The 27,873-nt window shown below is 42.1% G+C and overlaps 1 protein-coding gene across 2 annotated transcripts in view; it reads right to left on the bottom strand.

The window, feature by feature from the left end:
- LOC138784620 (cadherin-12-like) overlaps window positions 1–27,873 on the bottom strand; it is a 198,256-nt gene that overhangs the window by 43,515 nt on the left and 126,868 nt on the right. The gene's annotated exons all lie outside the window — the stretch shown is intronic.

Here is a 27,873-nt window from a genome sequence, read left to right as displayed (position 1 = left end):
CATTGTTCCCCTACCGCGCATTGCTGCGGTTGAATAGCGGTGCGCGGCAAGCAACCGGTGATTTGACAAGCAGCAGCATCATACATTACCTGTCCAGGCTTCTTCTCCGCGATGTCTTCATCCCCGGGTCCAGCGCGCTCTATCTTCAGAATGGCCGGTCAACTGACGGAGCGCTCAGCCAATCACAGGCCGGGACCGCCGCGGCCTGTGATTGGCTGAGTGTGGCCTGTCAGCTGATCGGCCATTCTGAAGATAGAGCGCGCGGGACCCGGGGATGAAGACAGCGCGGAGAAGAAGCCTGGACAGGTAATGTATGATGCTGCAAGGGCTGCAAGGACATCGGTAACGATGTCCTTGCAGCCCTCGCTCAACGATCATCGTGCCGTATAATAGGCCAAGTAAACGATCAATAATAATAGGCCCAGTAAATGATCTATCAGATTGCCGCTCATTTACATCGTTGATCGGGCCCTCCTCGGCCCGTGGAATAGGACCCTAAGATCGCTGAAGCCCATCTCACACATGGGTGAATCTCTGAAAGACTGTTTACACAAAGCGATCTGAGAATTTTTAGCGAACGGCCAATGACGATTTGAGAACATGTTGAAAAATCACAATGGCAATTTCTCGCTCATCGCTTGATCGTTCGCTGTGTTTACACAGGCCGATTATCGCTAAAATGCGATCGTTATTGCGAAAATTCAAACGCTAATCGTTCCATGTAAACGGACCATTAGTGATCGCCGTAAAACCTGTATTGTTGGTCACTAAGGGGTTAAAGAGTGAAAAAATCTATTAAAAGCATTTTTTTTTTAAATATAAAAACCCTTTAATATAAATTTAAATCAGTATAAACATATATATAGAGAAGGGCTGGCGGCACTATAGGGTTAAACGTGAATGTTTCTGAAAAGTATATATATATAGTCAGTCGGGGAAATGGCTGGACTAGGGGGTGCTCACTGAAAACAGCAGTATCAAATCCAAAAACGGAAGAAAAAATAGCCAGTAGCACTCACCCAAGAAGTCTTCTGCTGTTTTATTTCACTTTAAAAGCAAGGACACAGTGCGGACATTTTGCGAGCAGGCGCTCGGTGCAAGGAGTGGTGACAGTCTGTTTCACGCTCTAACGCGCTTCTACGGACCTCCTCCTTCTGTTACGTGAACACGCTATTCAAATAGCCTAATCAAATTGTGACGTAACAAAAACATGTGAAGTGAACATATAGTGAGGAACATATAGGGTTAAAAACAATACAAAAATGAGCATAATAAACTGTTTACAACAAATATCTTCTATCTACCCGTTCATTAAGACCTCCTGGTCCTTCTGCACTTGTTTTTATTATCCACTTTAACTCTGTTTTTAGTAGCATACAGTGATTGTCTTGTCCCCTTTTGCTGTATATTCTTTCAATCCCGGCTACTTTTAATATTGATGCGTCCCCTCCGTGAGCCTCTCTCACATGCTCAATCAAACGTGGGGCGCCTGCACCGGTTTTTAGGGAATAGACATGTTCACGAAATCGTGTACAGAGTGATCTTTTAGTTTGACCGATATAAAAACGGCCACATGGGCATGAAATAGAGTAGATAACGGCACAGGTTTTACAGCAAATAAAATCTTTTATAGATATTTTTATTCCATTTAGTGTAAGAGAGGGACCTTTTTGTATATATTTACACCAATTACAAGAACCGCATTGGTAGTTGCCTTTTAAATCATTACTCAGCCAGGTTTTTTCCTTTTTGTTTTTAGATGTGAATTTAGTATGAACTAAAATGTCTTTTAAATTTGAGCTACGTCTGAAGGCTATATAAGGTTTTTCCTTGGTCCATTCATCAAGATCGGAATCTCCTTGTAGTATATACCAATGTTTAGCAATGGCTTTACGAATAGGTATTGCCATAGCGGATAATTTAAAGGCAAAGGCAAACTTTTTATTTTTATTTTTGTTATTGTATTTTTTAGGATTAAGTAAAAGTGTGCGATCTTTACTTGCTGCCTTATCCTTGGCTTCTTTTAGGAGATCTGCAGGGTAGCCTCTATGTAAAAGGCGGAGATATAAATTTTCTGCCTGCTCCTCAAACATTTCCAGGCTGCTGTTGATACGACGCAGCCTAAGAAACTGGCCATATGGAACAGCCCTTTTTGTGGGCTCCGTATGGTAGCTCTCATAGTGTAAGAGAGTGTTTGACGAGGTAGGTTTTCTATAGCCCGAGGTTTCAATCATGGTATCTTTTTTGTGTATCATTACATCCAGGAATTCTAAATTATCTGTACTGACTTTATGAGTAAAGAGCATATTCATGTCATTACAGTCATTTAGCCAATTGACAAAGTCATCAAAGTCCTTATGTGTGCCGGTCCATATGACAAATACGTCATCTACAAAGCGGGTATATTGCTGCATGAGGGGCAAAAATGAGTTATTTTCAGAGAAGATGTATTGCATTTCAAAAGCGGCAAGATAAAGGTTCGCTACACTGCAGGCCACCGGCGTGCCCATGGCAACGCCGGAAACCTGCAGGAACCAATCTCCATCAAAAAGAAAAGTGTTGTTAGACAGAATGAGATCTAATGCCTCAGAAATAAAGGAAATATACTCATCGCTTTTATCAACTAGAATTTAAAACGCAAGCATTAGCAGAAAAAGAAACTCGTTTGTTTTGGACCATACACTCTTTAAAATCTTACATTGAATGTAAAAGAGTGCCTCGCGGCCTCCGATGCTACAAAGAAGCATCTCAATTCACTGAAGATTCAGACTTTATGCAAGAGTGGGTCCAACTACACTTAGATCACTCATTCAAGATCATGAAATTAGTGACTGAAAGGAATGAAAAAGAGTATTTGATGGTAACAAATGAACTGAGTCGAACCAAAATTGAATTAAGTACTAGAATGACAGAAGAACAGCAAAAAACTTTCTTTACCAAGTTAGAGAAAAGACTCACCACTCTCCAGATAACGATAAAAGAACAAAAAAGGGATAAATATTTAAGGGACAAGACTGACTACGATACAAATAAAATATTTGAAAGAAAACAAACAACTAGAAGACAACAAAGAAAAAACAAACCCCGCAATCGCTTTCGTAGTGACTTTTGGACCACTGACTCGGACTCGAGTGTCTCCGATTCGGGAGTATCCCATGGCAACCAGAAACTTCCATCTAAACCAAATGAAGATAGACGCCCGATCCCTTTAGGCGGAAAACCAGGAGAGGAGGACGAGGAAAGAAAAACATTCCCAAGGGGAGCGAGAGGAGGAAAGAGAAAGAATGTCTCGTGAAGACATTAAAAGATACTAATGACTCTTGCTCCATAAAAATCTTTAATCTTACAGGTTTTGTCCTAGATGAGGCCACAAATTCTGCCCTGTCGAGGGGTCTCAATTTCTGCTTCCCTGAGCCCTTCAACATAGCAGAATTTGAAAAAGATCTCTATACGGCCATACGTAAATTAAATCTAAAAAAGTTTTTTCTAAATAAAATTAAATCTGCAGACAACAAATGTGAAGGTGAAATACGTTCAGAGATGGGTCCCTTAGGTCTCATTCCCCCAAGTCTTAATACTGAACAGGAGCTTGAAAGTCTCATGATCTTAACAGAACTAGCCAATGAGAAACCTTTATCCAAACAGAAACATACACTCCCAGAGGAGGCATTCACTAAAGGAATAAAATCTACATTCACACCCCCATTAATATCGGGTAGTAATTTAGATCTGTTTTACAAAAGTGTTCTTGGTGATGTACGTGCTTTAATTTATCCTCAGGAACCGCACAATCTGAATAGCTCAGAATGGGAGGCATTACAAAAATTGCGTAAAAGGGATGACATAGTGGTGAAAAATGCTGATAAGGGGGGAGGGATTGTCCTGATGACAAAAGAGTATTATGTAAATGAAGCAAAACGTCAACTAAATAATACAAATAATTATAAAAAATTGGATGCAGACCCTACCCCCAAAATCCTTAAAAAACTACAAGGCTTTCTTAAAACACAGGTCGAACAAGGTATGATTTCACAGAATATTGCTCGTAAGCTTTTGCCTGTTGAATACAAACCAGCTTATTGGTATTTCCTCCCAAAAATGCATAAAGATGCTTGCAGCCCCCCAGGACGCCCCATTGTGTCAGGTGTAGGCTCTATTCTTGAGCCCCTTTCTCAATATATAGATTGGCTCCTAAACCCCCTTTTAAAAGGGGTGCCTTCCCTTGTCAAAGACACAAATGAATTCTTGGACGTCCTGGGGGGCTGCATTTATGGGGAAAAATTCTTGCTGGCATCCATTGATGTTGAATCCCTTTATACCCGTATCCCCCAAAAACTGGCAATTGATAGCATCTGTAAACTACTCCGTAATACCGATAAAAGCGATGAGTATATTTCCTTTATTTCTGAGGCATTAGATCTCATTCTGTCTAACAACACTTTTCTTTTTGATGGAGATTGGTTCCTGCAGGTTTCCGGCGTTGCCATGGGCACGCCGGTGGCCTGCAGTGTAGCGAACCTTTATCTTGCCGCTTTTGAAATGCAATACATCTTCTCTGAAAATAACTCATTTTTGCCCCTCATGCAGCAATATACCCGCTTTGTAGATGACGTATTTGTCATATGGACCGGCACACATAAGGACTTTGATGACTTTGTCAATTGGCTAAATGACTGTAATGACATGAATATGCTCTTTACTCATAAAGTCAGTACAGATAATTTAGAATTCCTGGATGTAATGATACACAAAAAAGATACCATGATTGAAACCTCGGGCTATAGAAAACCTACCTCGTCAAACACTCTCTTACACTATGAGAGCTACCATACGGAGCCCACAAAAAGGGCTGTTCCATATGGCCAGTTTCTTAGGCTGCGTCGTATCAACAGCAACCTGGAAATGTTTGAGGAGCAGGCAGAAAATTTATATCTCCGCCTTTTACATAGAGGCTACCCTGCAGATCTCCTAAAAGAAGCCAAGGATAAGGCAGCAAGTAAAGATCGCACACTTTTACTTAATCCTAAAAAATACAATAACAAAAATAAAAATAAAAAGTTTGCCTTTGCCTTTAAATTATCCGCTATGGCAATACCTATTCGTAAAGCCATTGCTAAACATTGGTATATACTACAAGGAGATTCCGATCTTGATGAATGGACCAAGGAAAAACCTTATATAGCCTTCAGACGTAGCTCAAATTTAAAAGACATTTTAGTTCATACTAAATTCACATCTAAAAACAAAAAGGAAAAAACCTGGCTGAGTAATGATTTAAAAGGCAACTACCAATGCGGTTCTTGTAATTGGTGTAAATATATACAAAAAGGTCCCTCTCTTACACTAAATGGAATAAAAATATCTATAAAAGATTTTATTTGCTGTAAAACCTGTGCCGTTATCTACTCTATTTCATGCCCATGTGGCCGTTTTTATATCGGTCAAACTAAAAGATCACTCTGTACACGATTTCGTGAACATGTCTATTCCCTAAAAACCGGTGCAGGCGCCCCACGTTTGATTGAGCATGTGAGAGAGGCTCACGGAGGGGACGCATCAATATTAAAAGTAGCCGGGATTGAAAGAATATACAGCAAAAGGGGACAAGACAATCACTGTATGCTACTAAAAACAGAGTTAAAGTGGATAATAAAAACAAGTGCAGAAGGACCAGGAGGTCTTAATGAACGGGTAGATAGAAGATATTTGTTGTAAACAGTTTATTATGCTCATTTTTGTATTGTTTTTAACCCTATATGTTCCTCACTATATGTTCACTTCACATGTTTTTGTTACGTCACAATTTGATTAGGCTATTTGAATAGCGTGTTCACGTAACAGAAGGAGGAGGTCCGTAGAAGCGCGTTAGAGCGTGAAACAGACTGTCACCACTCCTTGCACCGAGCGCCTGCTCGCAAAATGTCCGCACTGTGTCCTTGCTTTTAAAGTGAAATAAAACAGCAGAAGACTTCTTGGGTGAGTGCTACTGGCTATTTTTTCTTCCGTTTTTGGATAAATTTAAATCAGCCTTTTTCTAATTTACAAATAATAAGGGAAAGAAAAAAAAATTGCACATGTAGTAAAGAAGTGGCACCCACCAGATAGCTGATATTAAAAAGTACTTGCTTTAATCCATGCAATGAAAGTGGGACATGGATGCTGGGAAGACAAGTGTCCATACTTTTTAAAATCAGATATTTGGTCAGTGCCACTTCCTTAAAACATGTGCAAGTTTGGTTAATCTACTCTATAAAGTTGAGCAACACCATTGCTGTGTAAGGGTCCATTTAGGGCCCTTTTACACGGGACGATTATTGTGCAAAAAATTGCTATATCGTTCGAATTTAAATGATAATCGTTCTGTGCCATTGCAGGTAACAATGGAAAAGTCGTTGATTTAAATCTGAACCTAAAATTATCGTTAATCGTTCGCTAATCTTTCGCTAATCGTTCGATGTAACTTCACATTTGTTCACTCAAGTTCCGCATTTCTTCATTAATCGTTCAGTGTAATTGCACATTGCTCATTTTTCTGATGGGATCAGATGGGGCAAACGATCATAGTAATTGTAGTATCAATCATATCTAATGATAATCGTTCTATGTAATATGGTGAACAATTTCAGGTTAACGAATTGTTAAAAATCGCTTCGTGTATTAGGACCCTTACACAGAAAGATAATCTGCCAAAGATTTGAAACTAAAGGCAGGAATGGATTTAAAAAGAGGAGAAATCTCAGTCCTTCCTTTATGATCTGATCTCCGTTTATAGTCTGTTTCTTGCTTTGGCTTCAAATCTTTCGCAGATAATCTGTCTTTTCTGTGTAAGGATGCGTTCACACGTAACAGATCCGCTGTGAGATCCGCTGCGGATCCGTGCCCTGTACACTCAATGGCAGACAAACTCGCAGCAGGATGCACATCCCACTTTGAGTATGTCTGCAACCCGCCCTGTTAACCCCCCGGCTGCTGGAGCATATGCATCACCTGCTCCCTGCTCCGGCTTGCTTTGGGGCCCCCGGAACGTCCTGCTCGGCCAATCAGTGCACTGCCCCACCGCAGCACACTGATTGGCTGAGTGGGACGTGAAGATGTCGGAAGACCCGAAGCAAGCCGGAAAAGGGAACGGGTGATGTATATGCGCCGGGGGGTTAACGGGGAGGGCGTTTGTCTGCCATTGAGTGTACAGGGCACGGTTCCGGAGGTAGAAATCCGCTGCGGATCCGTTATGTGTGAATGCACCCTAAATGGACCCTAAGGCTATATTCCCACGTTCTGTGTTCCTCACGAAACAGGGACGAGGAATACCTGTAAAGGAGACTCCCCTGCTCGGACAGCATCTGTGATAAGATGCTGGGAGTGGAGAAACTGTACTCATATGCGCTGAACTGTAATGACAGCACCGCGCGCCACTGATTCATTACAGAGCGGCACATATCTGTACAGTTTCCTTTCTCCGTTACAGGCATTCCTCGTCCCTGTTCCGTGAAGAACACGGAATGTGGGAATACAGCCTGAGGCTGCGTTCACACTACGTATATTTCAGTCAGTATATGTATATTTCAGTCAGTATATTTCAGTCAGTATTGCAAACAAAATCAGGAGTGGATTAAAAACACAGAAAGGATCTGTTCACACAATGTTGAAATTGAGTGGATGGCCGCCATTTAATGGCAAATATTTGCTGTTATTTTAGAACAACGGCTGTTATATTGAAATAATGGCAGTTATTTACTGTTATATGGCGGCCATCCACTCAATTTCAACATTGTGTGAACAGATCCTTTCTGTGTTTTTAATCCACTCCTGGTTTTGGTTGCAATACTGACTGAAATATACTGACTGAAATATACATAGTGTGAACGCAGCCTAAGGCTATGTTCACACTACGTATATTTCAGTCAGTATTGTGGTCCTCATATTGCAACCAATATATGGAGTGGATTAAAAACACAGAAAGGCAAATATTTGCCATTAATTTCCTTTCCTTTATGACCTGTTCTCTGTTCATAGTCTGTTGCTGGTTTTGGCTTTAAACATTTGTCAAATAAATCTCTCTGTGTAAAGGTACCCTTACACAGCAGCGGACATTCCACAGAAGAAGACTAAAAATCAGCTGTGTCTTAAGGGGTTTTGTTGGTCTATTTATCATTGCCCCAGTAGCCAGAATCCTGCTCCACACTGACTAGGGGCAAATACCCCGAAACTGCAGTCTGTGGATGGATGCCTAGCCTTGGTAACCCTTGTCTTATGTCGTTATACTCGCCACAGAGTTAGACTTTGACTTACAGGGGCCACCCTGGTGTTTCCCTATTTAGGTCCCAAAGCTCGCAACAGAGTGAGGACCTGAGGGACTACGTATCAGGGTGGTTTGGTGCTCTCCCCACTAGGAGGCACCCCTTGGCAATGGGCTTTCTTCTCTAGAGAGAGGGATATCTGGCTATTCCCGTGTTTTGAGACTCGTAACTGAGGCTCCACGGACCCCTTTTTTGCATATTCAAATTTTGTATGGGACAATCAATGGAAACTCATAAATGAGTACTCCATTGGAATTTTTCACTGTTCTCCCTGAGTTCAGTGATTGTTGTGTCTTGTTGGTCTATTTATCATTGCCCCAGTAGCCAGAATCCTGCTCCACACTGACGAGGGGCAAATACCCCGAAACTGCAGTCTGTGGCTGGATGCCTAGCCTTGGTAACCCTTGTCTTATGTTGTCATACTCGCCACAGAGTTAGACTTTGACTTACACGGACCACCCTGGTGTTTCCCTATTTAGGTCCCAAAGCTTGCAACAGAGTGAGGACCTGAGGGACTACGTATCAGGGTGGTTTGGTGCTCTCCCCACTAGGAGAATAAACCCCTTGGCAATGGGCTTCCTTCTCTGGAGAGAGGGATATCTGGCTATTCCTGTGTTTTGAGACTCGTAACTGAGGCTCCACTGACCCCTTTTTTGCATATTCAAATTTTGTATGGGACAATCAATGGAGACTCGTAAATGAGTACTCCATTGGAATTTTTCACTGTTCTCCCTGAGTTCAGTGATTGTTGTGTTTTGTGTGTCTTAAGGGGTTAAGAAGCCTAGTAAATAATTTAGTTACTTATTATAGAGTATCATTACCAATGACACTGAAATACGAATTTTACATTTTGTACATACAATGGGCGGTTTTATTAACCACACTTGCATTAAGAATAATATGGTGCATAACATAAAAAATATCAAAAAGCAATGATCTATACCAATATCTTCTGCTTTACTATACTGCTGGTTTATCAACTCACAGTATACAGTATATTCTTGATGCAAACAGTGTCAGCTTTTTATATATTCAAGGCAGACATCTCACCAAGTATATGTTAACCTTGAGCATCTTACATCCTCATACATCATATGGAGTGACCTTGGTTGTACATGCTGATATTTAATTTGGTATTCTGAGGAAATGGAGCATGAGCTGTCATTAGCCAAGCAAAACACTGGAATGGAGGAAATTGAAAAATATTTCAATGATAATGATGAATGTGATCATCATTACTATTAGTATTGTTTATAATACATTTATTTTAGCTTAATGGACTGATATACCCTGTGGACAAAATAACAATGAAGTAGGCAAATCAGTCACAAAATTAAATAACATTTTTTTAAAAGGCTGTAATCAACCAGTTGAGCCCCTACTAATCATCTGAATGAAGGGTTTCCCTCTTTTATGATTTATTTAGATACCGTAGCTAATCTATATGGATGTGAGTTATTAAAACTGGAGTCCAGTGCCATTAAGTGACTAAGACTAAGCTGTAGTACCAGGCACAACCACACTGTACAGGCTACACCAGTCTAAACAATGTGCGGGACATGTTACTGCTGATCCTTCCATTCTGACAAATGACAAGGGTCTTGGTGATCAGACCCTTAAAATTTAGGCTATGTTCACACTACATAAGAGACGTCACGGAACGGCCGGTCTCTGGCCAGATCATCTCGGCCGGTACCTAAGTACCGGCGGGATGATCTTTCCGGCCACAGAGCTCTGATGTGGACGCATCCGCGTGCACCCACATCAGAGCTTCCTATAGCACATAGTGAAACGAGCGGCCGGAACTGACAGGATTTTCTGCGGCCGGAATTTACTGAATTCTGGCCACAGAAAACTGACATGTCAGTTATTTGTGTCCCCGTATGGGATCCCGGCCGGAGCGTATACGATGTGTATACGCTCCGGCCGGGATCCCATTGAAAGTAAGGCATTGTTCCACCGCGCAAAAAGTACGTCCGTTGTTGCCATCGGCAACAACTGACGTATTTTTGCGTAGTGTGAAGTTAACCTGAATAAATTGCAGAAATCGGGGCTTGGTTGCTGAGTTATTAATAATGTTGCCTTGCAGCACAGGAGTCCTGGCTTTGAATGCAACCAACAGTACAAAACTCCGTGGAGTTTGTATATTGTCCAAGCATTTGCATGGGTTTTCTTTGGTTACTTCAATTTCCACCCACCCTCCAAAAAACATACTGGCCGATTTGAGAATGTGTTTCAATTGGGAATGAATAATGTCATTATTAGAGATGAGCAAACCTCGAGCCTGCTCGAAACGATCCGAACCCGAACTTTCGGCATTTGATCAGCGGTGGCTGCTGAACTTGGATAAAGCCCTAAGGCTATGTGGAAATCATGGATATAGTCATTGGCTGTATCCATGTTTTCCGGACAACCTTAGAGCTTTATCCAAGTTCAGCAGCCCCAGGTAATCAAATACCAAACATTCGGGTTTGGATCGACTCAAACCTGAACCCGGTTTGCTTATCTCTAGTCATTATGTATACAAACACAATAAAGTCATTGGTGGTGTGTAAATAGAAATTAATGAATAGTGCTCCGAGGAAACAATCGATTTCCACTAAAGTCGGTATCGGTATATGGTATATCGGTATAAGGCTGGAAACACACACAGCAGTCTTTTGAAAAGGTGCTACTGCAATTTTTGTGCCAAAACCAGAAGGGGATGCAACAGGAATGAGAAGTACAAGTCCTCTCTTTATATTTCCCATCCACTCTGAGTCCACTTATGGTTATGACACAAAACCTGTTGTGGCAGTTTTCCAAAAAAAACCTGAAGTATGTGTTTCCAGTCTATGGCCAGGTCACGGAACGGTTGGTGTCAGAGAAGATCATCCTGGTTGGTACTGCAGTACAGGCCGGATTATCTTCACTGCTGCTGAATTTGGGTGCGGGCGCATCAGTGAGCGCTCGCATCCGAATTCCCCGCTGCACACAATGGAGTACACTGCATTGTTTCCACTGATTTTCTTCTGGTTTTCTTTGGCCACTATTCACTGAATAACCGCCGGAGAAAACTGATATGTCAGTTTATTGCAGTGCTGCTAGCGATCCTGGCCGGAGTGTATACTATATGAATACACTCCGTCCGGGATTCCATAGAGGGCAGAACTACGTAAGTTACAAATTGCAATTCGGCAACAACGGCCGTGGCTATGTTCACACACCATATTTTTGCTCAGTATTTGATCAGTATTTTACAACTAAAACCAGGAGTCGATTTAAAACACAGAAAGGCTATGTTCACACACTGTTGAAAATTAGTGCATGGCCTTCATTTAATAGCAAAAAATTGTTGTTTTTTTAAATAACAGGTGCTTTTTGCTGTTAAATGCCTGTCATTCATTGAAATTCATTGTTATTTGCGGCCCCGTGCGGGATCCCGGTCGGAGCGCATACGATGTGTATACGCTCCGGCCGGGATCCCATAGCGGAATTGGCTATATTGCACTGCGCACAAAGTACGGCTGTTGTTGCCGATGGCAACTACAGCCGTTCTTATATGTAGTGTGAACATAGCCTTAATCAGTAAAAGAAAATGTAGGTCATACATTCCCTCCATAACATTCCCTCCATTTTCCCATTGCAAAACAGTGTCAACATTTGTTAAAACTGCGTTTAATTTTAAGCTCTTGGCAAAAGAACATTATATGGCTATGTTCCCACAACAACTTTTGTTGGCCATTTTTCGGCTTTTTTTTATTTTTTTTTTGCAAATTTGCATAAAGTGGTCACATAATTTGCTTGAAATGGTTGAGTTTTGGCACCAAAATGACAACAGTCCATAAAAATTACAAAAAAAAGACGCAAAATGTGCAAAAAGAAAATAACTTGGAACATAGCCTATGTACGGATGCCATAATTGTAAAACTCAGTAAATGTATTCTAAGTTAAACATGTAACTAGCAGGTAGTAACACTTCAATATTATTTATAGACACTCAATAATCCTAATGCATTGCTGGAGCAAATACAGAAGGGCAGTTGTAATTTCATTCTTTGGTGCATGTTTAATTGGAAAAAATGTAAAATTAATAATAATAATAATAATAATAATAATAATAATAATAATATTATTATTATTATTATTATTATTATTATTATTATTATTATTATTATTATTATTATTATTATCTCCTCCCCTACTTAACCCCTTAGGGACCAAGCCTGTTTGGGCCTTAATGACCAGGCTCATTTTTTTAAATCTGACCTGTCTCACTTTATAGCTCAGTGATGCTTTAACGTATGCTAGCGAATCTGAGATAGTTTTTTCGTAACATATGGTACTTTATGTTAGTGGCAAAATTTGGTCACTGTCTTGTGTGTTTTTTGTGAAAAACATCAAAATATAATGAAAAAATTGAAAATTTTGCACTTTACAAACTTTGAAATTCTTTGCTTCTATAAAAAAAAAGGCACATGACAAAAATTAGTACGTAAGTAACATTACCAATATTAAGTTGATTTAGGAGGCTTGTATACTGGAAACCCCCATAAGTTACCCCATGTTGGAAACTAGACACGTTAAAGAATTAATCTAGGGGTATAATGAGCATTTTAACCCTACAGGGGCTGGAGGAAAGTATTCACAATTAGGCCGGAAAAAAATTAAAAATAGAAATTTTCCAATAATATATTTGTTAAGATTAAAGTATCTCATTTTCATAAAAAACATGAGAGAAAATGCACCACAAATTTTGTAAAGCAGGTTCTCCTGAGTACAATGGTACCCCATATGTGGGCGTAAACCACTGTATGGGCACACAGCGGGGCTCAGAAGGGAAGGAGCGCCTATTAGCATTTCCAGTTCAGATTTTGCTGAAGAAGTTTCTGAGGGCCAGGTGCGTTTGCAGAGCCCCTTTAGTGTCAGCAGAATAGAACACCCCCAAACGTCACCCCATTTTGGAAAATACACCCCTCAAAGAATACATCTTGGGGTGTGGTGACCATTTTGACCCCACAGGTATTAGAGGAAAGTATTCAAAAGAAGACAGTAAAAATGAAAAAATAGAATTTTTCCAATAATATGTTTGTTTAGTTTGAAATTTCTCAATTTCACAAGAAACAAGGGAGAAAACTCACCCCAATATATGTAACACAAGTTCTCCTGAGTACAACAGTACCCCATATGTGGGCGTAAACCACTGTAAGGGCACACAGCGGGGCTCAGAAGGGAAGGAGCGCCAATTAGCATTTCCAGTTCAGATTTTGCTGAAGAAGTTTCTGAGCGCCAGGTGCGTTTGCAGAGCCCCTGTAATGTCTACAGAATAGAACCCCCAAAAGTCACCCCATTTTGGAAATAACAACCCTCAAGGAATTCATCTTGGGGTGTAGTGAGCATTTTGACCCCACAGGTATTGGAGGAAAGTATTTAAAACTAGACCGTAAAAATGAAAAAAAAAAAAAAAATTGAATTTTTCCAATAACATGTTTGTTTAGTTTGAAATTTCTCAATTTCACTAGGAACAGGGGAGAAAAAACACCACAAAATTTGTAACGGAGGTTCTCCTGAGTACAATGGTACCTCAAATGTGGGCATAAACCACTGTATGGGCACACAGCAGGGCTCAGAAGAGAAGGAGTGTCATTTTAGTTACAGGCAATATGTGGGTGTTTACTGGTTATCTGGGGTGGTAATGGACAATCTCGGGGTGTTTACTGGCTATCTGAGGTGACAATAGGCAAGGTGGGGTTATGGGCAATCTGGGGTGGTTACGAGCAGTCTGTGCCAATCTGGGGTGGTTACGGTCAATCTGGGGTGGTCACGGGCAATCTGGGGGTGTTTACTGGCTGTATGGTGTAGTTATGGGCAATCTTGGGGTGTTTACTGGCTATCTAGGGGTGGTTACTGGCTATCTGGGGTGGTGATGGGCAATCTGGGGGTGTTCACTGGCTATCTGGGGTGGTGACGGGCAATCTGGTGGTGTTTACTGACTATCTGGGGTTGCAACAGGCAATCTGGGGTGGTGATGGGAAATCTGGGGTGGTTGAGAGCAATCTGGGGTGGTTGCGCGCAATCTGGGGTGGTTACAGGCAATTTGGGGTAGTTACAGGCAATCTGTGGCCATCTGGGGTGGTAACGGGCAATCTGTGGTGTGCTGTCTGGAATGGTTATGGGCTATGGGGTGGTTACAGGCAATCTGGGGAGATTACGGGCAATCTGGGGAGATTACGGGCAATCTGGGGTAGTGACAGGAAATCTGGGGAGGTGACTGGCAATCTGGAGTGGTTATGGTCTGTCTGGGATGGATATGGGCTGTCTGGGATGGTTATGGGCTATCTGGGGTGGATACTGGCAATCTGGGGTGGATATGGGCTATCTGGGGAGATTACAGACAATCTGGGGATATTACAGGCAATCTAGGGTGGTTACAGGCAATCTGGGGTGGTGACGGGCAATCTGGGGTGTGACGGGCAATCTGGGGTGGTTACAGGTAATCTAAGGTGGTTACAGGTAATCTGGGGTGGTTACAAGTAATCCAGGGTGGTTACAAGTAATCCAGGGTGGTTACGGGTAATCCAGGGCACTTGACTTTGGTGACAGGCGTAAAAAAGTGCAGGCACCATTTGGAACAAGCGATCAGTGGTATATAGTATATACCGCTGATCACTTGTACTGGGACCACACCGGGTGGTCACCGATCATTGCCCCATGCTCTCCGCTACCTCCGGTGGTGGAGAGAATGAAGCTTTGATCATTTTTAGGAATCCATCACTGTGAACAGAGTCTGTTCACAGTGATGGCGGCGGCCATCTTGGATCAGATGGCTGCCCTGGGAGGGCAGGGTCAGTGACCAGGTCACTAGGGTTCATTCTGGGGACAGGGGGGGACATGTTTTCATCTCCTCTAACTGTGGATTCACGATGAGAAGAGATGAAACCGTTCAGCTGCGCTGGCAATGTCTGTTACCGGTGGCCGCCGTTCTACTGATAATAACGGGGATCGCCGGTGAGGGGACTTGCCGGGACTGACCCCACACTCTTCTTCAACCCCTCAGCTACCTCCGGTAGCTGAGAGGAGGGGGCTGCGGGCATTACTGGTGCTGTTTCACTATTCTGCGCCATCGCCATAAAGAGCTGATGGCAGCAGAATAGAGCCCATTAGTGATCGCCGTAAAAATCCGTATCGGCGGTCACTAATAACATAATACATGTATTATCTGAGTCGCTACGGTTATGGTGATACCACATTTGTGTAGGTTTTTTTTTAACTATTACCACTCTGGCACAATAGAAACTATCTTCCTAGCAAAAACCCACAAAAACTGTCGCCGCATTGCAAGATCCATAGCGTTCTCATCTTTTGAGCGACAGAGCTGGTTTTGGGCTTATTTTTTGCGAGAAGAGCTGTAGATTCTACTGATACCTTTTATATAGTTTTATATGTATATGACTTTTTGATCTCTTTTATGACGTATTTTCTAAAGTGGATTGATAAAATACAGCTATTCTGGTACTGTTTTTTATTTTATTTTTTACAGCGTGTATTGTGCGATATAATTATTGATATAGTTTTATAGATTGGGTCGCTACGGACGTAACAATACCAAATATGTATATGATTTTTGTTTTTGATCACTTTTATGTCACGTTTTATTGGGTATGGGGAATGTAATGCATCTTTATTATTGAGGGGGGGCTGGGGGGGGGCTGTGTTGTGTTTGGTGCACTTTTTTTTCACTTTTTTTACTTTTACACTAGTGTATATTACTGTACACTAGTGTAAAATACTTAGATCATTGATAAAATACATTGCAGTACCTGATGTACTGCAATGTATTGTATCATGCCTCATGCTGACAGGCAATAGCCACGGCCACCTCTGTCAGCATGAGGCATCTCCATGGTGACCCCGGGGACCTTCATTAGGACCCCGGGATCACCATGGAGACCTTGGAGGACCGGACGGCACCGCGGGACATCGCAATCACGTAAGTGGACCTGCGACGCCGTCCGGGATCCACCGGGACCCGTTAGATGCCGCTGTCATGGTTTGACAGCGATATTTAACGGGTTAAACTGCCCGGAGCGGAGAATCCTCCGCTCCGGGCAGTTACAGGAGGGTGTCAGCGGTCACACTGACCGCTGATCCCCCGTATTGCAGCCGCTGCCGGGCGGTAATTTATTCCAATGCGCCCGCCGTTAAAAGGCGTACGCATCGGAATAAAGCCCATTAGTGGCCGCCGTGAAAAGGCAGCATGGCGGTCACTAAGGGGTTAAAATTTGCATTACCCCCCTTTCCCCATTTTATAAATACATTTTTTTTAAAAAAACATATTTGGTATCGCCCAAACTATTAATTTATTTATTCCTAGTCTCGTATGGTAAAAATTCCAAAGTGCAAAATTATGCATTTTTGTTTGCATCAAATCCAGAAAAATTGTAATAAAAAGCAATCAAAAAGTTGCATATGCCCAATCAAGGTATTATTAGAAAGAACAGATCATGGCGCATAAAATTACACCTCGCACAGCAAGATTAACCAAAGGATAAAAGCACTATAAGCATGGTAATAGAGCGTTTTTAATGAACATTTATTTTTTAAAAAAGGTTTTAATCTTTTAAAAGCAATCAAATAAAATAAGTTACACAAGTTAAATATCTTTGTTATCGTAACAACTTGAAGAATTTGCATAACAAGTCAGTTTTACCTTAGGGCAAATGGTGTTAACACGAAACCTCCCCAAATAAAAAAAAATATATGTATATTTTTTTTTATTTCACCACATATTTTATTTTTTTCTGTTTTCACAGTGTATTTTATGCAAAAATTAAACCTGTCATTGCAAAATACTAGTAGTGGCGCAAAAAATAAGGGCTCATGTGGGTCTCTAGGTGAAAAAATGCAAGTGCTATGGCCTTTTAAGCACAAGGAGGAAAAAACAAAAGCGCAAAAATGGAAATTGGTCCGGTCCTTAAGGGTTTAAAAGATGAATTGCAGCTGAAAGACTCCCTTTAAACACTGTGCACATCATGATGACTTTAACCTGTTTCTTATAAAGAAGAGAGCTTTTAATGAATCATGTTCCCTAATTCATCACAGCTGTCATTCCAAAGTCTTCTGATCCCCTAGTTTCCTGCTTCCTAGCTCCTGTGATGTGTTGTACCTATAGGAACTGCCTGCTCAACCAGCCACTGGCCACAGCGATGACCTGCCTAAGGCAGTGGTTGGCTGAGCTACCAGTTCCTGAAAGGATGATGCAAAGATAGGGATGATGCAAAGAACATCTCATGTTCAGACCTTAATGCAGTCTTTTGACTGAATCAGTGAAGAAGCAGAGGATAGTCAGTGATGTAGCAGAGCTGATACCCGCATGAGAGATACAGATTGCTGAACTCAGGGAGACCAGCCAAGCGACAACACTGCCAGCTGCTAGTGAAAGCGCTCAATGCAATGAAGTCCTAGGTGCATTGCCCCCTGGAAAACATGAATATGCAAAAGAGGAGCCTGTGGAGCCTCATTGAAGAGTCTCAAAACCCAGGGCTAGCCAGATATCCCTCCGGAAAGGACCCAGCCAAATCAAGATACCCGCATGAGACAGCAGAGCTGAGCCAGTAATGTAGCAGAACCGATACCCGCATGAGACAGCAGAGCTGAGACAGTTATGTAGCAGAGCCGATAACCGCATGATACAGCAGAGTTGAGCCAGTGATATGCCATTTTGTATACACATCATCCCATGCCCGTTCTAACTACTATCGCTCATGTCACATATTAAAACCTTGCTTTCTGCCCTTTTACTCTAACATGTTTCATCGGCAGCTCGCCGCCTTTTTCAAACGATTGGAGTTGGCGAAGGTATTTTCTATCGGTACACTGACCTGTCGCAACCCAGATGGTTTTGATCACACCGTGATACTCAGCATCTGTACTAGAGATGAACGAATTTGCCAAAGTTCGAGTTCGTATGAACCTGAACTATCGGCTTCTGATTCCCGCTGTCTGAAGCCTCCATAAACAGGGTGGATACAGCGTAAGGACCGCCTGGAAAACTGGGATACAGCCTATGCCAATGTCTGTATCAAAGTTTTCCAGGCGGTCCTTAACCCCTTCGTGCTGCAGCTAGTTTGGGCCTTAATTACCAGGCTAATTTTTCATAATCTGACCTGTCTCACTTTATGTTCTTATAGCTCAGTGATGCTTTAACTTATGCTAGCGATTCTGAGATTGTTTTTTCGTCACATATGGCACTTTATGTTAGTGGCAAAATTTGGTCACTACTTTGTGTGTTTTTTGTGAAAAACATCAAAATATCATGAAAAATTAAAAAAAATTGCATTTTATGAACTTTGAAATTCTCTGCTTCTAAAAAAAGAAAGTTGTAGCACATAAATTAGTTACTAAGTCACATTACCAATATGTCTTCTTTATTCTGGCATAATTTGGTAAACATATTTTACTTTTTTAGGGTGTTATGGGGCTTAGAAATTCATCAGCAAATCATCACATTTTCGTGAAAGTTTCCAAAACTGATTTTTTTTAGGGACCAGTTCTTTTTAAATGGATTTAGAAGTCTGGTATCCTGAAAACCCCCATAAGTGACCCCATTTTGGAAACTACACACCTTAAAGAATTAATCTAGGGGTATAATGAGCATTTTAACCCTACAGGGGCTGGAGGAAAGTATTCACAATTAGGCAGTAAAAAAATGGAAAATTAAAATTTTCCAATAATATATACGTTTAGATTAAAGTTTCTCATTTTCAAAAGGAAAATGAGAAAAAAAGCACCCCAATATTTGTAACGCAGGTTCTCTTGAGTACAACGGTACCCAATATGTTGGCGTAAACCACTGTATGGGTACACAGCAGGGCTCAGAAGGAAGGGAGCGCCAATTAGCTTTTCCAATGCAGATTTTGCTAAAGAAGTTTCTGAGCGCCAGGTGCGTTTGCAGTCCCCCTGTAGTGTCAGCAGAGAGAAAAAAACCCATAAGTCCCCCCATTTTGGAAAGTGCACCCCTCAAAGAATTGATCTTGGTGTGAGGTGAGCATTTTGACCCCACAGGTATTACAGGAAAGTATTCAAAAGAAGACAGTAAAAAATGAAAAACTCGAATTCTTCCAATAATATGTTTGTTTAGTTTGAAATTTCTGAATTTCACGAGGAACAAGAGAAATAAAGTACACCAAAATTTGTAACGCATGTTCTCCTGAGTACAATGGTACCCCATATTTGGGCGTAAACCACTGTATGGGCACACAGGAGGGCTCAGAAGGGAAGGAGTGTCAATTAGCTTTTTCAATGCAGATTTTGCTGCAGAAGTTTCCGAGCGCCAGGTGCGTTTGCAATGCCACTGTAGTGCCATCATAGTAAAATCTCGCCATAATTCACCCCATTTTTGAAAGTGCACCCCTCAAAGAATTCATTTTGGGGTGTGGTAAGCATTTTGACCCCATAGGTATTAGAGGAAAGTATTCAAAATTAGACAGTAAAAATAAAAAACTAAATTTTTTCCAATATTATGTTCTATTAGTTTGAAATTTCTCAATTTTATGAGGAACAAGAGAAAAAAAGTACCCTAAAATTTGTAACGCAGGTTCTCCTGAGTGAAAAGGTACCTCATATGTGGGCATAAAACACTGTTTGGGCACACAGCAGGGCTCAGAAGGGAAGGAGTGCCAATTTACTGGAGCAAAACCGCAGCTAGTAATAGTTATTAGAATAGCGCAGTTACTAAAATAAAATAAAAAAAATTAGATTACAGGTAATGTGGGGTGGTTACGGGCAACCTGGGGTGGTTATGGGCAACCTGAGGTGGTTACAGGTAATCTGGGGTGGTTACGGACAACATGGGGTGGTCACGGGCAACCTGCTGTGGTTACGGCAACCTGCAGTGCTTACAGACAATCTGGGGTGGTTACGGGCAACGTGGGGTGGTTACGGATAAACTGAAGTGCTTATAGGTAATCTCGGGTGGGTACCTGTAATCTGGCATGGTTACCGCAATCTGGAGGGGGTCATTGGCAATTTGGGGTGGTCAGAGGCAACATGCAGTGGTCAGAGGCAACCTGCGGTGGTCGGAGGAAACCTGCGGTGGTCAAAGGCAACCTGCGGTGGTCAGAGGCGAAGTGGCGTGGTCAGAGGCGACGTGGCGTGGTCAGAGGCGACGTTGCATGGTCAGAGGCGACGTGAGGTGGTCAGAGGCAACGTGGGGTGGTTACGGGCAACGTGGGCTGGTTACGGGCAACCTGCTGTGCTTACAGACAATCTGGGGTGGTTACGGGCAACGTGGGGTGGTTATGGGCAACCTGCAGTGATTACAGACAATCAGGGGTGGATACGGGCAACGTGGGGTGGTTACGGATAAACTGAAGTTCTTATAGGCAATCTGGGGTGGATACCTGTAATCTGGCATGGGCACCGCAATCTGGAGGGGGTCATTGGCAATTTGGGGTGGTCAGAGGCAACGTGGCGTGGTCAGAGGCGCCGTGGCGTGGTCAGAGGCAACGTGCGGTGGTCAGAGGCAATGTGCGGTGGTCAGAGGCAATGTGCGGTGGTCAGAGGCAATGTGCGGTGGTCAGAGGCAACGTGCGGTGGTCAGAGGCAACGTGCAGTGGTCAGAGGCAACGTGCGGTGGTCAGAGGCATCGTGGCGTGGTCAGAGGCATCGTGGCGTGGTCAGAGGCAACGTGCGGTGGTTACGTGCAATCTGGGGGGTTACATGTAATCTGGCGTGATTACGGGAAACCTGGGGGGGTTATGTGCAACCTGGAAGGGTTACAGACAATCTGGGATTGTTACTGCTAAACTGAAGTGCTTATAGGTAATCTGGGGTTGGTAAATGTAATTTGGGGTGGTTACGGGCAATCTGGAGGGGGTCACTGGCAATTTGGGGTGGTTACGGGCAATGTGCAGTGGTTACGGGCAACGTGCGGTGGTTATGGGCAACGTGCGGTGTTTACGGGCAAAGTGCAGGGTTACGGGCAACGTGCGGTGGTTATGGGCAACGTGCGGTGGTTACGGGTAATCTGGGGGGGTTAGGGGTAATTTGGGAGTAAACTGCAATTACTACTATAATAAAAAGTGTGTGTTTTATTTTTTTGTATGTTTGTCACTTTTTGTACTTTACACATTCATTTCACTGTATTACTATGATTACTGTGATATTTTCTATCTCAGTAATCATAGTTCAGTGACAGAGACCAAATTGGTCTCTGTCACTTTAAATTTTCCAGAGTTGGCTGGTTGTGAAGCGCATGCGCACTTCATAACCAGCCAGGACGTCGAGGAGAACGGAGCTCCAGGATCAGTTGAGTATATGGGGAAGGGGGGGGGGGTGACAGGGGGGGTGGGGGACATCACTTTTTATCCCCTGTCACCAATCATTCATGACAGGGGATAAAAAGTGCCGGCGGCACATGGTACAAGCGATCAGCGGTATATAGTATATACCGCTGATCGCTTGTACCGGGACCCCACAGGGGGGTCTCCGATGACTGCCCCATGCTCTCCGCTACCTCCGGTGGGGGGGGGGCCTGGACGGACCCCACACACTGCCCCAACCCCTCAGCTACCTCCGGTAGCTGGGGGGATGGGGTGGCAGCCTTATTCTCTGCCATCGCCGTAAAAAGCTGATGGCAGCAGAATAAGGACCCTTAGTGACCGCCGTAAAAAGCCGTATCGGCGGTCACTAAGAGGTTAAAATGTATCCACCCTGTTTATGGAGGCTGCAGACAGCAGGAATCAGAAGCCGATAGTTCAGGTTCATACGAACCCGAACTTCAGCAAATTCGCTCATCTCTAATCTGTCAGTCTCATTGCCTGTGTCACTACCTGTGTCTCATTGCCTCATAGATGCCGCTGTCATGGTTTGACAGCGATATTTAACAGGTTAAACTGCCCGGAGCGGAGAATCCTCCACTCCGGGCAGTTACAGGAGGGTGTCAGCGGTCACACTGACCGCTGATCCCCCGTCCTGCAGCCGCCGCCGGGCGGTAATTTATTCCAATGCGCCAGCCGTTAAAAGGCGTACGCATCGGAATAAAGCACATTAGTGGCCGCCGTGAAAAGGCAGCATGGCGGTCACTAAGGGGTTAAAGTTTGCATTACCCCCCTTTCCCCATTTTATAAATACATTTTTAAAAAAAAACATATTTGGTATCGCCCAAACTATTAATTTATTTATTCCTAGTCTCGTATGGTAAAAATTCCAAAGTGCAAAATTATGCATTTTTGTTTGCATCAAATCCAGAAAAATTGTAATAAAAAGCAATCAAAAAGTTGCATATGCCCAATCAAGGTATTATTAGAAAGAACAGATCATGGCGCATAAAATTACACCTCGCACAGCACGATTAACCAAAGGATAAAAGCACTATAAGCATGGTAATAGAGCGTTTTTAAAGAACATTTATTTTTTAAAAAAGGTTTTAATCTTTTAAAAGCAATCAAATAAAATAAGTTACACAAGTTAAATATCTTTGTTATCGTAACAACTTGAAGAATTTGCATAACAAGTCAGTTTTACCTTAGGGCAAACGGTGTTAACACGACACCTCCCCAAATAAAAAAATATATATGTATATTTTTTTTTTATTTCACCACATATTATATTTTTTTCTGTTTTCACAGTGTATTTTATGCAAAAATTAAGCCTGTCATTGCAAAATACAAGTAGTGGCGCAAAAAATAAGGGCTCATGTGGGTCTCTAGGTGAAAAAATGCAAGTGCTATGGCCTTTTAAGCACAAGGAAGAAAAAACAAAAGCGCAAAAATGGAAATTGGTCCGGTCCTTAAGGGTTTAAAAGATGAATTGCAGCTGAAAGACTCCCTTTAAACACTGTGCACATCATGATGACTTTAACCTGTTTCTTATAAAGAAGAGAGCTTTTACTGAATCATGTTCCCTAATTCATCACAGCTGTCATTCCAAAGTCTTCTGATCCCCTAGTTTCCTGCTTCCTAGCTCCTGTGATGTGTTGTACCTATAGGAACTGCCTGCTCAACCAGCCACTGGCCACAGCGATGACCTGCCTAAGGCAGTGGTTGGCTGAGCTACCAGTTCCTGAAAGGATGATGCAAAGATAGGGATGATGCAAAGAACATCTCATGTTCAGACCTTAATGCAGTCTTTTGACTGAATCAGTGAAGAAGCAGAGGACAGTCAGTGATGTAGCAGAGCTGATACCCGCATGAGAGATACAGATTGCTGAACTCAGGGAGACCAGACAAGCGACAACACTGCCAGCTGCTAGTGAAAGCGCTCAATACAATGAAGTCCTAGGTGCATTGCCCCCTGGAAAACATGAATATGCAAAAGAGGAGCCCGTGGAGCCTCATTGAAGAGTCTCAAAACCCAGGGCTAGCCAGATATCCCTCCGGAAAGGACCCAGCCAAGTCAAGATACCCGCATGAGACAGCAGAGTTGAGACAGTAATGTAGCAGAACCGATACCCGCATGAGACAGCAGAGCTGAGCCAGTTATGTAGCAGAGCCGATAACCGCATGATACAGCAGAGCTGAGCCAGTGATATGCCATTTTGTATACGCATTATCCCATGCCCGTTCTAACTACTATCGCTCATGTCACATATTAAAACCTTGCTTTCTGCCCTTTTTACTCTAACATGTTTCATCGGCAGCTCGCCGACTTTTTCAAACAATTGGCGATGGCGAAGGTATTTTCTATCGGTACACTGACCTGCCGCAAACCCAGATGGTTTTGATCACACAGTGATACTCAGCATCTGTACTAGAGATGAACGAATTTGCTGAAGTTCGGGTTCGTATGAACCTGAACTATCGGCTTCTGATTCCCGCTGTCTGAAGCCTCCATAAACAGGGTGGATACAGCGTAAGGACCGCCTGGAAAACTGGGATACAGCCTATGCCAATGTCTGTATCAAAGTTTTCCAGGCGGTCCTTCAGCTGTATCCACCCTGTTTACGGAGGCTGCAGACAGCGGGAATCAGAAGCCGATAGTTCAGGTTCATACGAACCCGAACTTCAGCAAATTCGCTCATCTCTAATCTGTACTTGTCTGAGACCAGGTGGATCATACTCTGTCTCATTGCCTGTGTCACTACCTAGCTTTGGTGTACATACAGTGATATGACACTTATTGTATATATAGATGAATGCTCATGTACACATTTTTAAAGTCACTTTCACTGGTGGTTTTTTGAGCACATATGTATATATTAAATAATTAAATAAAAGTTAAGTTTTAGACCCCAAGATAACAAAGGCATAAGGAGCTACTTTCCACACCCCTCAATGTATATAGTGCCTCTTGGACAGGGCAGGGATCCCTCTCTGATCTTAAAGGGTTGGCACCAAAGTCACTCTTAAAGGGACAGTACAAAAGTCGCTCCTAAAGGGAGGGTATCAAGGGTTAGAGTTTCTCTTAAAGGAAAGTAACTGTTAAAGGGGCGCTCCTTTCAAACACTATGTATTTCCCTGGAAATGCAAATCTAGTTTAGTATGTAAATTGTATGTTTCCTTTGCACCAGTCTGAACAGTGATTACAATACTTCCTGTGTAGTGATTGACAGGTTCTCCACCAGACCCATGGGGTTATTTTTGCTATCCCTAGTGTCGGGCGGCAAATGGTTTAGACTGAGTAGTGATGGACTGGTCCCTTTGCCACTCATCTCCCTTATCTGTCAGTCTGTGTTCTGGGTGGTTTGGAGGTCAGACGGCTGGTATAATCATGCCCTGGATCAAGACTCTGGCATCTCATAAGTCCAATTTTGCTCTTGGACATGGCTTGTGGTAGTCTATTGTAGCTTCAGCTGGCATTTTGTTGGATTGCATTGCTTGGAATTCTGACCTCTTTGCCTATCCTTCTGACCTCAGTTTTTGCTTGCTGTTCTTATACCATTCCGCTATCTTTGGTTTAACCTGTATCTGCCTAACTATTCTTTATTGTGTTTGTCTGTCTTTTCTCGTTTTTGTTTCACTTACCTAGTGAAGGAAATGTTGCCCGGTTGTCATCTTACTGCCAAAGGTCGGGGTAGCAAGTAGTCAGGGACAGTTTTGGTGGATCCCAGCGCTAGGGCTTACACTGTCTTTTTGATACACATGAGGATTATATAATTTATTTAATCATCATTTCTTAACCTAATCTGGATGTTTTTTTTTTTAATGTAACATTAAGCTCCATTTGATTTATAGGCAAATCTTTAAAGGTCTTGCTACAGGATTCTTCAATGAAGTCTCTCCAGAAAACACAAAAGATTGGAAATGTTCTATGTAAAATGGGCAAAGGATTACAAAAATGTTTTGGCTAATCATGTCATTCTTTTAATAGGGTTGGCTCACACATATTCTTTTTGATATGTTTTTGTCACATTCTTGCCCTCATTATGGTGATCTAGTGTAAAGAAATTGCATTAGTTTGTGATCATTTTCATTACAGCAGGAATACTATCTTGTCATGATTTGGGATAAATTGTGGCAAAATCGAGGAAATAACCTTGCAAAAATGCATTGAGAACACATAAAAAAGTGTGTGCACTCAACCTTACGCTCCCCATACAAATCAGAGTTTAGATTATGTGCCGAGCGCTCCTGATGCCATCAGTTATTGAAAGTGTACGGGGGGCTTTAAGGTAACATTGTTAAAATGCAATAGTGTCTGAATAATAGCACAGATAGTGTCTGGGGAAATTCTGATCTGCAGGTCTTCAAGATGCAAAAAATGAAAAAAGATGAATGTAGTTTTAAGCAAAGAGCCTCAGGTTACTAATCATTTTGAAGTTAACTAGATCATCAAGAATTAAAGGACACTTCACATCTATTTCATTAGTTTCTAAAGCATACACCATGTAAAGGGCATGTTGTATATTTTCTTTCCTCTATCTAAAGGGTTATTCCAAGACTATGTTCCCACAATGTAAAAATAAGGGCAAATAACGTCCGTGTTTTGCCACAACATAGCCTAATAGAGCAAAGAAAATTATCGGCAGAAAAAGACCACTGGGTCCATCTAGTCTGCCCTTTTAGTGTTTCCTTTCTTAGAAAAGATATATGTTTATCCCAGGCATGTTTACATTATGTTATTGTAGATTTACCCACCGCATCTGTTCCAAGCATCGATAACTCTTTTAATAAAGTAGTATTTTTTCACATTGCTTCTGATCTTCCCCCCAACTAACCTCAGATTGTCACCTTGTTCTTGAGTTCATTTTTTTTTTTATTAAAACACTTCCCTCCTGAACCTTATTTAGTCCTTTAACATATTTTAAGTTTTCAATAATGCCCTCCCCTTGCCCTTTTTCCTTCCAGACTATACAGATTTAAATCCTTAAGTCTTTCCTGATATGTTTCATGCCTGACACCTTCTACCATTTTTTGTAGCCTGTCTTTGGACCCATTCTATTTTATCAATGTTTTTGTAGGTGAGGTCCCCAGAACTTGACACAATATTCCAGATGTGGTCTCACTAGAGCTCTATACAGCCAGATCACAATCTCCCTCTTCCTACTGGTTACACCTCCAGGTTTACAGCCCAGCATATGATTCCCTACTGCCTGGTTGCACTGGTGGCTTATTTTAAGGCAGTCAGAATCACTACCCCTAAATCCTTCTCTTCTGAAGTCTTTGCCAACACAGAACTGCTTATGTGATAATCAGATAGAGGATTTCCTCCCCCCAAGTGCATTATTTTACATTTTGAAACATTGAACTGCAGTTTCCATTGTTTTGACCACTTATCTAGCAAAGCTAAATCATTTTCCATAGTGCTGACACCTTCAGGAATATCAACCCTATAACACACTTTTGCACAAGTCAGCAAACAGACAAACCTTGCCCAACAAACCTTCTCCTCTCTTCATGACATGCTCTTAGCACAAATATATATATTTTTTTCATTTTACATTTTATACAGCAGTATTTTGGATTAGTATTTGTAAGTCAAAAAGAGGCGCAAATCTTCACAAGTGGTATTAGTTTACAAACACAGGAAATACTGGCCAAAATAGTATTGTGTGAGATGTGCGAGAGCTCATTTTTGTGTCATGCTTTGTAGTTTTTATTGGTACCACACTTGCGTATATATTTGACTTTTTAATTACTTTTTATTATTTTCTTCTGGGATGTGATCAAAAATCATCAACGTTGCACTTTGGTGGGTTTTGCAAGTACGCCATTTATTGTGCAATCGCAGATGTCATGCAGCTTAGGAGGCCTCATAGAGGATTTGGAGTGCCCTGGTACAGGATTGGACCCCATGAGCCCACTCTATACCATTTGATGGCAATAGGGTGAGCATGCTCATCCTTTGTTCTGAACAGTGTAAGGACCCATTGCTTGTACTTTTGGCATGGGACCATTAAGAGTGTATGGAATATAGTAAGCTGTATCATTACTATTCAGACAGATTGGATTCCCACAACGAGATTATGGGAAACTAATCCATTGTCATGGCTCAATGTGGAGGCCTCAATGGCTGTTGTGAGTTATCTGCTCTCACAGGCTTCCATAGACTCTGATAAATCAATTCAACTAAGGATGTACAATTTTGCTAAGAACAAGACCTCATATAGCTCTGTGGATGAAAATGTAAACAAGTTGTGGCTAAATTGTTATATCCA

This window comes from Dendropsophus ebraccatus, chromosome 2, assembly GCF_027789765.1.
Source record: "Dendropsophus ebraccatus isolate aDenEbr1 chromosome 2, aDenEbr1.pat, whole genome shotgun sequence".
NCBI lineage: Eukaryota > Metazoa > Chordata > Amphibia > Anura > Hylidae > Dendropsophus > Dendropsophus ebraccatus.
The sequence above is the reverse complement of the archived record's forward strand: the minus strand, read 5'-3'. Positions and strand labels throughout refer to the sequence as shown.